This window comes from Thalassophryne amazonica, chromosome 3, assembly GCF_902500255.1.
Source record: "Thalassophryne amazonica chromosome 3, fThaAma1.1, whole genome shotgun sequence".
Lineage (NCBI taxonomy): Eukaryota > Metazoa > Chordata > Actinopteri > Batrachoidiformes > Batrachoididae > Thalassophryne > Thalassophryne amazonica.
This window is the reverse complement of record NC_047105.1, coordinates 56,693,586-56,709,352: the sequence shown is the minus strand read 5'-3', so window position 1 is coordinate 56,709,352 and position 15,767 is coordinate 56,693,586. Positions and strand designations below refer to the sequence as shown.

Here is a 15,767-nt window from a genome sequence, read left to right as displayed (position 1 = left end):
TCACAGCTCACTGCCCGATTGTTGAATGTTATTCACTTTCCAGCCGTTCCTCGTCTTGTTTTGCCTGCTAGTGTTTAACCTTGCTTTTCCTTTGACCTTGAACTTGTCCTTGCCTCTGAACACCTCCATGCCGTGCTTTTTGACCTCAGCCTGTTTTTTGGACCAAGCCTCAGCCTCACATCTGTCTGTACCTTTGCTTCGCTGCTGGACCTCCTGTGTACCAAATCCCTGCTTGTTAAATTAAACCTTTTTCTTACACCAGTCTGCCTTTGAGAGTTTTGCATTTGTGTCCTGCTCTGTTTGTGCCACGCCTGACAGAAAGGACATAAGGCCCATGAATGTAACAAAACTGGGGAACGCAAAGAACAAAAACAGAAGCAGTGGTGCAGTTTCTGGTTTTTGTGTGTGTGTGTGTGTGTGTGTGTGTGTGTGTGTGTGTGTGTGTGTGTGTGTGTGTGTGTGTGTGTGTGTGTGTGTGTGTGTGTGTGTGTGTGTGTGTGTGTGTGTGTGTTATATGTCCCCTGCCCGTGTTGGTCTTCTGTTTCTTCCCCGATCCGTGTTTCTGTGTCTTTTTGTTGTCATCATGTGCACACTGGCTATTCTGAGTTCCACGTTGCTTTGCTGGTTTAGTTCTGGATTTAGGTTTTTGTTGTGGTTGAGCTCTGATTATCATTTGTGTTCTGATCACCTCCTTTTCATATTGGTTTCTACTTTGTTGCTTTTTGTTCACTTCCAAGTTTGACATTACTTTTTGTATTATGATTTCTCGTCTTCTGTGGTTATGGTTGGTTATTTAGTTTCCACTCACCCTTTGATGTCCGTTAGGTTATTCATCACCGGCTGCTGTTTGATTATTTTTTTGTCACCTTGTGTTGTTTATATTTGCACATGTGTTTTTGTTTCCTGTTCCCATTTTGCGCACCTGTTTTAATCATGGAAATAGAGACTGGAATGGACGTCACGTGACTAGTGGCGTGCCACATGGCGGCTATTACTAAAGGTGGAGAGAGCGCCTTGAGCCAGTTAAACAGAAGCGAAATGAGGGGAAAAAAGGCAGCCAGTGCTTCACCATCAACTGCACCAACTACAAAAACAAATTCTCGAATACTAAAATGAACTGTACAATAGCCTTAATGTAATTATGTAAAACAAATGTCTATTTTAAAGTCGTTATGTCGCAATTTAATATCAATATACTGAGACTATAACTCAACACCTAAGTTCTTTTCATTAAGCTGCGTTCACATGCGGAAACAAAAATGTTTAAATATATTTATGTCTATATATATATATATATATATATATATATATATATATATATATATATACTTGCAGTTGTTTTTTAATATGATATGTACATGGTGGTCACAGGCGGCATTTAAATTTTAACAGTGTGGTTGGAGGGGGTGGAGGAGGTACTTTTTACCCTGACTGAGGGTCAAAAGTCATAACTTTTGAATGGCTTTATATCTACTTGTAATAAAATGTTAGTAAAAATCATATATATGTTGTTGTCATTAAAAGACTAGCAATAATATTACAGTGGAAAAAGCAGCAAGGTAAATGAGCACAATGGCAAGGCATAATTCAGATTTATATTTTAATACATAAGGATTTTTTATCCAGGCATGTATGGGTTCATTAGAGCTTTTAATCAGCTTGAGTACAACTTACAAGGCTTCATTCATAAAAATCCATCGAGAATTATGATGACAGGAAAAAAAACATCACAGTAAATGAACAGAATGGCATATTTTCACCAAATTTCCACACTTTACATAAAACATTTTTTTTCTACCCAGACATGTATGGGTTCATTAGAAAGAGCAATTAAAGGGCTTTAAAACAAGCCTACTTTTATTACAATCTGTTAACAAATAGCAACAATAGAGAGAAGAAAAGCAGCACAGTTTGTCATAATTTCCCCAAATTTCTGCATTTTACATAAAAGTTTTTTTTCACCCACACATGCATAGGTTCATTAGAAAGAGCTTTCAACTGGCTTTAAAACAAGCCTACATTTATTAAAATCTGTTAAGAAATAGCGATGCTAGTGCAAAAAAAGCGGTCAGTTTATTACTGATGATCGGCACATCTCCACCCTTAGTAATGGCGCCTTTCTGTCCTGAGCGACGCTAATAGATTGAGGCACGCATGTCCGTTCCAGTCTATATTTACATGGTTTTAATTACTCATTTTGCGTTTAAGCCATCTCCTTTTTCCTGCTTGTTGCCAGCGCCTTTGTGTGGTGCCCTGTGTGTACTCGTGAGTAATTGTGTCTGTCTTTTCCAGTTTCTTCTTCATTTGTTTTTTGGTATTTGTTCATTGTTTTGCTATGGTCCTTCCTGTTAGCTTTCCTTGTTGATGGTTCCCTTGATTTTTTGCTATTCACATCTAGTTTACTTTGTTTGCTGTTTTGGAGCTATGGGGGGGGGGGGGGGGATTATAATAAATCACCTTGTTTTGCACCTGTCATCTGTTCATTTTCTGCCTGCATCATTGGATTTGATTTGACGTTGATAAAACATAACATTTTCTGCAAGAACTCCACATATGAAGACATGAACTGTAGACGACAAAAAGGACCAATGTTAAACAAACACCTGATGTAGAAAATCATTCTTTTACATTCAAGGTAAATGACTGTGATGTTCAAGGTTTAAAGCAAAAAGACCTTAAGGGTGACACAGGAGCTACATCACACACTACCGCGTGCTGGGTAAACGGGAGAGTCGGGAGTTTTCCCGGTGGGCTGGTCCAACCTGGGGCTGTTGTGAGGGGGTGTTAATATATGCATACATATATGACCACCACTAACTGTTAGGCTACACAGCAAGACACTTGAGCTGCGATATCTTAAAGAGAAGACATTAAATGTTATAAATGTTTTACAATCATGAAAATTCACAAGAAAATAACTTAAGACTGCTTCTTTTGCAATGCTGTTATCTTTTCCAAAGCCTAAGGTAGGGACATACCATTACACGTTTAACACCCCTATGCATTCATTACAGTTAGTTCAGTCCAATCAAGCCCTGTGCGCTCAGATGGGACTTGCGCTACTAGCAAGTATAGGAGGAGTGTCCCGTGAATGAAAAGATGGACAGAAAAATGCCAGGTGGAGCTGAAAAAGCTAGATTAAGAAAAAGAAAAGCTTTGAAAGATGAAGAAAATGAAGATGCTGCCAAGTGTGCAAAGCTCACAGATATTTTTGCAAGAAGACAGAGCGAAGAGGGAAATGGTAGCCTGTTATGCCCAGATGTCAGCCGTATCAACATTTGTAGTACAGTACCACCTCTTCCAGCTACTTACAGACTTCACTGACTTAAGCTGGGCAGACACTGTACGATATTTTCAATTGCTGTACTTGGCTCCAGCTCAAACTGTGTGACAAAACCGCAGGGTTTAAAAGTTCAGAGCGCACGATTCATGGTCTCAAAAGGAACACCATCCTTAGGTGGTGCACTGGTGAGTTAACAATACCATTCTTGTTTTAACTAAGGCTGGTCTTACACTGTGCAATTTTTGGCCCTTTTTCAACCGATTTTTCACTCGTGAGAATTTTTTGGATCGCGCCAAGTTTCAGCTTAATCGTGCGTCCTGTGTCATGCAGTCTACATGGAGTAATGAGCTGCATTTAACATCTCACGACCACCTCCCGATGGGGAATCATATGGTTGGATAAAAATCAAACCTGTTTGATATTTTGGTTGGCCGTTGTGACTCGTGAGGGTTCTGCACTGTTGAAGCAGCGCTACAAGTGTCTACGCGCTGATTACCTTGCGCACTGTGCATGTGCAAACACCGGAGAGAGCAAACAGTGATCTCATGTAAAGTCTTGTGTTTTTTTTTATTGTGTTCCCTTGCAGTAACCTAATATCATATTAAAGTCCATAACTATCAGCGCGCACAGTGAGTGGAATCAGGTGGGGGAGACTGAACGTATATGCGCACACGCGCACACACACACACACACAGAGCAGACAACAACAGGATTTACGACAGATGAGCACAGCTGTAAGACTCCGTATGAAATATAGTTTATTTATACAACAGTGTAAGTAGCAACACCTGTTATGAATGTTTATGTTCTTTTTTTACCGTCCTCTCATGAATCACGTTGCTGTCTGCTGTGTGTGCGTGCACGCACATATGCGTTCAGTCTCCCACCTGATTTCACTCACTGTGTGCACTGATAGGCATCAAATACATTTTTTTTTAAAGAAAAAAAAAGCTTCTGTTACGTGTTGCTTCCTGTGGCTTACTTGCATGCTCCAGTTGATTGTGAAGGGTACATGGAGTAACCGGAGGGATATGAAGTAAAGTCAAAGGTGAAAAACTAGTCTACAAACTCAGTGTATGGCTTGAAACAATCCGGGAGAAACTGGAATAAGATGTTACATGATCATCTGAGTGAAAACATTTTTACACAAAATCCAGCAGGTCATTGTATCAGACAGACAAACGGGGAAATGACAGAATCATTCTGATCATTTGGGTTTATGATGTTATCATTGCTACAAGTAATGAAGACTCACTCAAAAGTGTAAAGGACATGTTGAAAGAGAAATTCAAAATGAAAGATCTTGGTGGATGTAAACATTTCTTGGGTATTGACTGCACACAGGGAAGAGAGATCAAACTAAACCAGATGAGATACATAGCAAAAATACTGGAAATGTTTAATATGTCAAACTGTAAGCTGCGCTCAACAGAAACACAACTTTAAAGCTGTTGATGATCTTGTTGATGCAGGGAGATACCGTGAACTCGTGGGCAGCTTGAACATATTTGATGAGCTGTACACGACATGATTTGAGTTGGATTGCAAGCAAATTATCAGAGAAAACCACTGGTCAGCAGCAAAATGTGTTACAATACCTAAAGGGGACAATGAACATAGAGCTGTGCTATATAAAGATAGAGGGACATCTTGGTCTTATTCACCTTATTCATTTTGTCAAACAACTTCCGGTTTGCCACTGCATCTAATGATTACCTATGCGGGGACACAGTACGCTAGAAGTGTCCAAACATGAGCAGCATTAATTGTTCAGTTCTTGGGTGCCACAACAACTGGAAGAAGAGGAAACTATCGCTTTCAGAACGATGTTTTGAACATGGAAAGAAGAGATCTGAGTGCTGTGGACCAAAATTTAACTTGTCACACACACAATTGTCACACTTGTCACACAATTCTGCGTTTTGTATCTCCAGTTATACAGCTTCATGATGAAGTGGTATAGAGGAGGGTCTTCTTTCACTAAAACATCAAATCTAGGCTTGCATCTCAGATGTATCTTCTGGAAAATTGTAGGTGAACTTTCAGGTCTTCTTTTTAAGAAAACCCTCCTCTGCTCCACTTCATCATGAAGCTGTATAACTAGGGATATAAAATCCAAAACTTGCAGTGTACACAATTTCTCCAATCAGTCACAGAAGCCTATAACTTGTTCTGGGTTGTCTAGGTGTCTTGGTGGCTTTCCTCACTCTTTGCCTTCTTGCACAGTCACTTAGTTTTTCAGAACTGGCTACTCCACACAGATTTATCATAGAGTGTCATACTGTTTGTATTTCTTCATAACTGATGTAAATAAGGTCCAAGACATATTCAGTGACTTAGAAATGTTCATGTATCCATCCCTTGACTTGTCTGAAGAAAACTGGCAATACAACTGATTATTTACAGGTATTACACCAAAGGGACCCATTACTTATGCAACCCATCATCTTGGCTTTTATATTTTTAATTAATTTATATCAAGTTGTAGAGATTTGGTTTGAGTTTGAGTTTAAGGAAGCTCATTTTACTTTTTTTTATATTGAGAAGCCTGGTTTACTTTTTGTATTTCAAATGCATAAACAAATTCAAATGTGTGAAATACCAAGGGGCTGAATACTTTTGCAAGCCACTGTACATACACAATTACATAACAAATAACTAAAACAAATAATCACAGAACACAGAAACAGGGGGAGACACTTTGTTTTGTGGGCTGAACGAACAGGTGGGCGTGGCCACAAACAGCAGCAGCTGTTGAGATCTGTGGACCCGCGAGTCACAGCTGGAGAATATGTACCGTGTTTTGAAGGACATGATGTTACAACTCTACACTGTGAGGCATGTGCGTGTGTTTGCTGTCCTCATGTGAAAATACATAAAAACATATATTGCCTGTACCACGGGCTGGAGCAAGCACACATAGGTAGAGTGTCCCATGTGAAAAGGACCGTCTGATCATGTGTACACTCAGCTGGTGATCTGAATGTCACGTCACCCACATGAGCTATGGTCCACATGACGCAGCGTCTGTCCTTAGGCGCATCACTCGTTGGACATGCATGCAGGGCCCGCTGGACACGAAGGCCGGCAGATGTGGACATAATAAGAGTGCACTGCTTCATTTATGTCATTTCATGACTGTACGTCTATGACCATGGGCCATCTACAGAGGTCCATACTTGTATTGTCCGCTCAGTAAGAGGGATTAAATATTAGAAATTGCAGTGTTTTTTTTATGGTGTGTGGCTTTTATTTTTTTTTTCTCCATAGCAGCAGCACGATGTGGTGCCACAGGCTCCAGCTGCTCGCACTGTGTTCATGCACGTGCACGAGCGTGTATGAAACCATCGCAGCTGTATCATGCACGCCTGTCCGACTGTGTGTCCCTCCCGACAGCAGGTGGAACATTTCGCGGTTCCCCATTTCGTTTTTTGTTTGCGGATTTTCTTCCAGTTTCTCCTTCTTTCGCCCAATGTAGTGTTATGTGTGAAGGGGCCAGTACATTGTGGTGATAACACAAGACGTAGACAATCCCTGAAATTTCACCATACAGCAGTGACAGCAGGGAAAAGCGCCACCATGAGCCTTGATACCAGTGAATTTTAATTGAGTAAAATCACTGTAGAAAATGTGGAAGAAAACTCAACCAGTATGATGGACACCACCACTGGGACAGCCCTGAACTTACAACCTATAGGGATTGCATTCTGGTTAGTCTCATTATAAACCGTACAAAAATGAGTAACAGTATTTCTGGGATTTGTGGGTATCAAGGAAAATCTTTATCAAGGCCATCTCCCTCAGTTCATTTATATCCCAAGTGCTGATTTTGTGTGACTCTGACCCTGACAGTGGTAAATCAGCTAGTCTGCAGGTAGCTGTTACTTCCCCCACCACTGATGCAGGTGACACAACATCTGAACCATTCCCAGAGGGACCAATACCATTACTGCAGCTGCCCTAGTTAGCGTCCAACACCTGCCTCTACACAGACACCGCTTTCAGCTTCCATCTCTCAATGGTGTTGTACCAGCCTGCATTCTTTCTACACTACCAAGTCACAGAGAGCCTGAGTCCAGTCAAGGTTAGCCTAATTCTAAGTTTTGCCAAACCCATTCACACTCCTGCTCCAGCTGTGATTCTGGCTCCAAGGCAGCAGTATGTACCATTCCAGCTCCTAACCTATCAGATGACTTCATGGCAGGACATCCCGCTCCCACCCACTGAACGACTCTGCCATTCTGCATCCTAGTCATAATGCATCAGACCACCCAATTACTCCAGATCCTGACACCCAGGGTGTCAAGTGAGAGAAGACCTGATGTGGCAGAGTAGCTCCTGGATTCTGGTCCTGCATGTGAGGTGGCAGAGATACACCTAAGCCCGGTTTCATAAAGCAGTCCAATAGACGAACAGACTTAGTTGACTAATTTTTTGACAATCATCGTTGCACAAAGCGCTTAGTCAGCTAAAGTTTTATTTTACCAAACTAAAGTTTTTAGCGTGGTACAGAGGAGGCTAATCTTATTTTATCCAACAAAACTTCAGTGTCTTACCTCAAAAACAGCAGCTATCATGTACCACCACTTGATGGAGCACTCAAGAGCACCCTTACGTCACTTGTATTCCTTCAAAAGGAGAGCTTCATCTGCTTTTGGCCACTGTTGCAACAGATGACTGTCATGATGTGTTTGTGACAGTTCTCACACGAGCCACCAGGTGTCGCCGTTACGATGAGCAGCATTGTGTGCACAAAAAGGCTTGACGGAAGTGTAGAAGAAGAAACTAAGGGCCCCTTCGCACATAGTATGAATAAGTACAACTCAGGGTGATTCATGGCGAAACAGCTCATATGAGTGAACCACAAAAACATTGCACCGACGGGCAGGCGTGCACGATCCCAGTGTGATGGTTCTTGCATGTGACTGTGTCTTTTGAGCAGGAACACAGTGCGAGCAGCTGCACCACATCACGCCGCTGATGTGGAGAACAATAAAATAAAAACCAACTGTATAACTAATGAATATCACTGGATTGATATAAATAATACATTAAAGGGGACATAATACAGAACCCCACGGTTAAATAACCCTGGTTAAATTTTTAAAAAATGTCACTCTCAGGATTCGAGCCCGTAAGCTCTGATTACCAGACAAAAACTTTACCACTGAGCTACCATCACTGGCCTGTAATCAGTGTGGAAAAATGCCTGAAATCAACAAAGACATGGACGAGGTGCGCTGTGTGCAACGGCAGCAGCCGGCGCAAAGGCAACATAAGTTTGATATATTTCCACGTGAGGACAGCAGGCATAGACACATGCCTCACGGAGAAATGTTGTAAGTTCATGTCATTCCAAACACGGAACGTGTTCTCAAGCTGGGACATCCAGGAGCAGAGATCTTTACAGCCGCGGCTGTGAGCGGACACGCTCAGATCTGATACATATAAGCATTCGCCCCCCGGCATGCCAGATGTGTTGGGGGTAGCGGGAGGGCAAGACATGCACCAAATGTGTGTGGCTTTTTGCAACTCTACAGTCGTGGGGCATTTAGACATATTTCACATCCAGCTCAGCAGTGATCGTCTGCTGACTGTTTTCATGATGACAGTGCAAATGGCCACACATTTTCTAAGTGCCAAATGAGTGGTGTTAGATGTTCTTGTGGGTCAGCTGGAATTTGGCCGACACCTGCCACAAGAGGGTTTGATGAGCTCTCACAGCACACACTCTGTCTTTCAGCCGCTGGTGTCCGCAAATAGTTGTAGCAACAGCAACATTCAAAGCAGCTACGATTTCACACGTATTGCATATGATTCCTGCTTCATGCACAATTTGACCAAATTCACACAATGTGTAAAGGGGCCCTAATGAGTGAAACTGCTAGGGTAAGAGTTAAGCACGTCAATCTGCTGTCCGTATGGTTCTGTAAATGTTAATAAAGCCAGTTAATGAAACAAAGGCTGGATAGTTCATGACAACGACCAAGGGTTTTATTAAAAAAAGACCTGCAAGTTCAGCTACAATTTGCCAGAAGGTACATCTGAGATGCAAGCCTAGATTTAATGTTTTGGTGAAAGAAAACCCTCCTCTGTGCCACTTCATCATGAAGCTGTATAACTGGGGATACAAAAGGCAAAACATGCACTGTGCACAATTTCTCCAATCACAGCCTCAGAAGCCTATATCTTCTTCTGGGTTGTCTGGGTGTCTTGGTGGCTTTCCTCACTCTTCTCCTTCTTGCACAGTCACTCAGTTTTTAAGAACTGTCTACTCCACACAGATTTACCAAAGAGTGCCATACTGTTTCTATTTCTTCATAACTGATGTAAATAAAGTTCAAGACATATTCAGTGACTTGGAAATGTTCATGTATCCATCTCCTGACTTCTCTGAATAAAACTGGCAATTAAACTGATTATTTACAGGTATTATACCAAAGGGACTGATTACTTATGCAACCCATCATCTTGGCTTTTATATTTTTAATAAATTTATATCAAGTTGTAGAAATTTACTTTCAGTTTGAGTCTAAGGAAGATAATTTTAGAATTTTTTCATACTGAGAAGCCTGATTTACTTTTTGTATTTGAAATGCCATAAACAAATTAAAATGCGTGAAATACCAAGGGGCTGAATACTTTTTCAAGCCACTGTATCTCTGCATCAACTCATAAAAAAATCAACCCCAGCTTTTCACCCCCTCATCATCATACCATTGGTTTTTCCCATCAGAATAATTAGCTCACCTGTCTGCATTCCTGCTTGTCTTCCTGCCAGCTGGCCAGTATTACAGTCATGCTCTCAATCCTGCCATCAGCTTCCACTCACGCTTGCTTCATGTCCCTCATCACATTGCCTGTCTGATTCTCTGCTCCTCTCCCTGTCAGCCAACCAGCCGTGCCCACAACTCTGTCCGGCCTTATCATCCACAGTGTTCTCCCTCATCAGTGCTGCAACTTTCCGCTGTCATGCATTGCTGAGTTTATAAATTAAACAGAGCCAGCCCAGGTCAGTGCATGGGTGGGAGACCACTTGTGAGTAATGGTGTCGCAGACCGAATGGTCCGCCCCTAAAAATTGGTCCGCGCTGCCTCCACTTCTCCTGCATCATTTTGGAGCTCAGCTGCTCGTCCAAGATGGAGTCTCTTCACCCAAATTGATCAAATGGATTAATGGGATTATTAACCATCATATGACAAAGTAAAACCTCTTAAATCATTTGAAAGTCAGTTTTAAGCAGAAACAAGGCAATACTCTGTGACGCTTTGAAATGACCGACGCGCTGCGAACACATCAGCTAGCAGCTTGTATAGCCGCAGTGCTCTGATCGCTTCCTTTGTCTTTTATGATGAAATAATGCTGAATTTATGTGGAAATGATTGTTGTACAAAAGCTTCAGATATCTGTCGCTGAGATAGATGATAACTGGAGTGCAGTTTGAGGCAGAAATGACGCGATAATCTGTAAACCGCGGCTAATGACGCATGCACAATGAAGACAGGGTGGGCCGATTTTTAGGGGGGACCGTTCAGTTGGCGACACCGGTGTCTGGTCTCTTCCTTTAATACTCACAATAAATCTTGTGCATTCATTCAAGCTCTACTCTATGTACTCTTGTGTTTGGTTTCCCCTGCTGATTTCAACAGAACATTCATGTGTTTATTTTTGGGCATAGTAAATTATCTTCCATCAAAATTATATAAGCTTCATCCATGCGTGCGTCCAAGCGTGCATGTGTCAGTCACACTTTATTGTCACATGGGAACTTGAACAATATTTATCTGGTTTTCATCCATTATGAACAGGATAACCTATCTAAATAGCTCTTCAAGTAATATTCAAACCAAGGTTGATCCATGTTGACTTCTTGGCTGTTGAAATATACAAAAAAAGAGGTGATTTTCAGATCACATTGACTTTGACTTGTGACCAAACTACTCAAAAATCTAATCACATCAACATATGTATCCAAGTAAGGGCCCTGTCCCACTGGCGGTTAGGAGGATTTGCGTATGGAATGCGCACAAAAGTGGCCCACATCCACCAAACAACCGCAATATCCGTGTAACATTCCTGTATGAGTCGGCCGACCTCTGAACACGTCCGTGATCATCCGCAGAGGCACGCATGTCCGTATCAGGATATTTAAGCGGCTCAAAAATCCTGATGCGGATGAGATTCGCATCACTTCCTGAACACATACTGAAGACATACGCAGGACATACACAATCAACGCACCGCATATCCGCTGTCATCTGCTGATATCCGCAACGGGTTGGTGCGGCTTGGCGGCGGACCGGGACAGCGTGCAAAACAGATATAATGCGTGTCCAGCACGGCCACATCACTGTCGCAAATGGTATGTCGCGCATGCAGACAGAGTGGGCATGGATGAAGCGAGTGCATCACGGCCGCTGTGCATCCAATATGCAATCATACGCGGATGCATTGCAAAACACATATATGCCGGCCAGCACCAGCCCAGCTGTGGATACTGATCCCGGCAGGCCCGTTTGCGCTTCCTTTGTGTCCGTGATGCAAATGTGGCACATGCGCGCCACCACCGCAGTTCCCGCCAGTGCACTGCGTCCCCATTGCAGCCGTTGTGCTGCCGTGTTCGTCGCTCTGCGTCCGATCCCTCTCCTCTATCCATGCGTTTTATACATCCGTGTTTGGCCGTTGTGTTTCTGCAATGGCCGTGATACGTGCCACTATATTTACTTCCTCATGTATTCGCTGTACACTCATGATGTCTACGTGATTTTACGTGACATTTGGCATTTCCGCCCACCTTTGTTGCGGACGCTCAGCTTTTGTCTCCTCATTTCATGCGCAAATCCTCCTAAACGCCAGTGGGACAGGGCCCTAACATTCCCACCAAGTTTGAAGCAGTTTTGATCTTGTACAAACACAAAGGAAAACAAGGTGCAAGGTAGCAGTAATAATAATAATAATAATAATAATAATTCACCATTTCTGTGAAAATACAGTTGCCAGCAGCAAAGCCTGCAAGTGAACTGGATATAAACAAATTTCTACTGGCTTCTCCCTTTATGATCTCAGTTGCCACAACAGATCTGGATCTGCTTTCTGATTTGGCACAAATTTTACATATTCATGATGCAACTCCACATGTATATGGACAGTTTGAGTGCAAACAAAAATTCACCACGGGGGTCTTATTTGAAATGGTTCAGAGACAATTAGTAGAAACTTTTAAGACATCAAAAACATTACATTTCCGTATAACAGCGGCAACAATCTAAGAGCTAAATCCGTTTTTAATGCCGCAAATTAGAGGTGGGCGATACCGGGAATTTTGGTATTGATCCGATACCAAGTAAATACAGACCCAGTATTGCCGATACCGATACTGATACTTTTTCATATTTAAGCTTCATAGATCCAAAGGATCCAAAAGACCTAGGATAGGTACGTGACAACAAAATACTTTATTATCACAATCAACATTTTTGCTGAAAAAAATATCACTCAACACAAATAAAATCTCCTGAGGTAGAGGGCTGACAAACCACAATACAAGGGTGCGCTGCTCTGTGTTGTGTGACAGCGCAACGCTGCTCTTACAAAAAGAGTAGACTTTGTTGAATCTGCGTGCGCTAGTGATGGGATGATGACACCTCAAGGAGTGTATTGACACACTGCACAAACTGTGTCGGCACTGTGTTGGTCGCTCAATAGTGACCCCTGCAGTAGTTATAAAATCATTGCAGGTAAATAAGATGGAAAAGCTAATGTGCTGCAAACGCAACATCAGCCTGTGAAATAGTTAATCGCCAGTCGTCTATTTAAAATATCTCATCATTGCATAATTTCATGTGCTCAATTTGTGTGTCGAGTTAAACTGTTCATGAGAACAGTTTAAAATTTGCTTAAAACCTTGTTTGTGTAAATGCTAAACTGAGTTGGTTTGTAAAATATAGCAAATTTGTCTGTAATAAAATTCAGAGTTAAAATTTGTAACTTATGTATGGAAATTTGTTAACTTAAGTGTTAAAGCATACGAAATAAAAGACAAAAAATAGATTCATTTATGCATTTTTATTGAGGAACAAAGGTTTCTGAAGTGTCTTTGCTCCAAGGCGATTTCTCCTCTTATACACCAGTTCCCCTGCCTTAAAAAAAAACTCTTTCACAGGGTACAGATGAAGATGGTGAGCATAAAAATTTCAGTGGGAGTTGATAAAGGTGTGGATATGTTTTGTGGTTATTCTTCCAATACTGTAAAGGAGTACAAACATATCTAATTGGAAAAATAACAGTAAACAATGCCCAAAGGAGAAAAAGATTTACCTTATTTGGCGTCAAAAGATCAAAATTATTCCAGACTGGGGAAACGTCTTTGAACGATCCATGAAGTCAGTGCAACAAGGTGAGGGCAAGCAAAAATCCACCAGCAAAACTCCATCCAACAAATCCGCAACATGTCGATACAGTTTGTTTCCTTATAAACACAATTTGGCACAGCGCAGTCGAACGACAGTTCCTGTATCGTTCACATGATTTTTTTCTTAAAGCGATATGTGCATCGATACGGGGTTTCACTCTTGTGTGCTCGGCACAGTGTTGATGCACAGTGTTGTTCATCCCATCACTAGCGTGCGCAGCAGTCAATGCTTGCGGGAGAAAAAAAAAGCTCTGTACTAGCGTTGGTATCGATATTATCAATATTAGGATCGATCCACCCACCTCTACTGCAAATATGTTTGGGAGCCCCGGGAGCCCCCCCCCCACACACACACACACACAGAGAGAGAGAGAGAGACAATGACTACGCCCATGTGTGGTGTAGCGTTATTAATAGTAACACAGTATAGTGTGATATGAGTATCACAAAATCCTATAAAATCTGATATGTTGTTGATGTAATATTTTCCCTCAGTCAATAAAACTGCATTGTGTAGTTGGGAGAGTTGGAAGATTTTTATTTCAAAGTGAAATAAAAATGCAAACTGTTGTTTTTTCATGCGCTTTTTTGTTTCAAAAGAAAGATATTCTCGTAGCTCATGAATATGTTAATTTTCATGATCCCAATAACACGATCCAGACAGAAATACTTACTGAGATATTTTTTCCCCGCCTTGAGGAGGAGGATACCCAACTTCTTTGTTGATTTTAATCGAAGAGCGCAGCTGAGATGTAAAAATAGCCAGAAACCAACTGAGGGCCCTTTGCTGCTTTTTGGCATGATGTGCCTTTTTTTTTTTTTTTTTTTTTTTTTTTTTTGCAAACTGCATTAACCTGGACAAATCTTTCTGCAGGAGCTCTGATCTGATCACACGGAAACTGTTTCCCACTGAGAGATTTGATGACATGATATCTGCATGAAGGCTACGGAGTGCGCGTGACACGTCTAAGAGAAATAAATAAATAAATAAAAAACGTGTGGCTGATTTAAAAATAATAATAAATCCAGGAATGCTCGTGGTGATCACGCAAGGCGGTGCGATCACCGCAGTGCCCAAGGGTACAGCGTCTGCAGGCAAATCAGGCTGCGCGCACGCAGACAGAAGCGCACTAAAAACAACTTTCTGCTGACAGAAAGCAATCACGATTACCGTTGCGTTTGAATGGAGGTGGGAAAAAACACGTACCTAAATGGCGATCTGTAGCCGTGGTGCGTCCTCGTTGCCTGTGAGAGCGATGTGGAGCTGCTGTGCCCGTGCACGGTGCGCAGCGCTGGACCCGCTCAGTTGACGTCAAGAAAACCAGGCGCCTGCACAAAACCGCTCACACAGCTTCCATCAGGAGGAGTGCTTTTATTGGACAGGTGTGGTTATATCCTAAAAGGCTTTCTTTGGCAGTGTAGACATTTTTTTTTTGGGGGGGGGGGGGGGGGGGGGGGGGGGGGAGCATAATGTGCATCGTTAATAATTCATCACACAGCCCTGCAGAAGCAACCCGTGCAACTTTGGAAATGCAGGCTCTGTGTGTGTGTGTAAAGAATTAAAGCCCCCGCTTGTGTAGTAAGTTTAAGGTGAAGTCCTGCCTTCTGCAAAGCAGCTTGGGATTCTGATCAAAAGTAACACAGAGAGCTGGTCTAAAAATACCCCCCTAAAGAAAGAAAGAGAACTCAATTAAAATTTCACAAATATCACCAACCCGACAGCTGCAGAGCCCAGTTAACATCAGATACATTTGTTAGTCTCAGGAGAGCAGAAGCTTATGCAGAAAAGTGTTTCAATGTCTCATGTAGTTTCTGAGATGTGGTCATTAAAATATTTTACATGATGACCTCTGATTTGACCTTGAACTTATGTTGGAATCTCAGTCTCAGTGGATGAGGAACTGGCCCAGGGGTGTAGGTTTGCATATGGACCATAGGGACAAGTCACAACCAATATTTTGGGATGGCAAAATAGTCCCTACCAATATTTAGCATTTTTTTATATAACAAAATCATTCACTATTTTTTTGCGAACTCGATACTATAATTTTAGTCGTCACGTTTTGTGTTTTC

At 41.9% G+C, this 15,767-nt stretch overlaps 1 protein-coding gene across 1 annotated transcript in view; it reads right to left on the bottom strand.

The window, feature by feature from the left end:
• Positions 1-15,013, bottom strand: part of camk1a (calcium/calmodulin-dependent protein kinase Ia) — a 121,435-nt gene extending 106,422 nt beyond the window's left edge. The window contains 1 exon segment of the mRNA XM_034166388.1: positions 14,902-15,013. The gene's annotated coding sequence lies outside the window, so the exon portion shown is untranslated.
• Between the last annotated feature and the right edge of the window lie 754 nt (positions 15,014-15,767).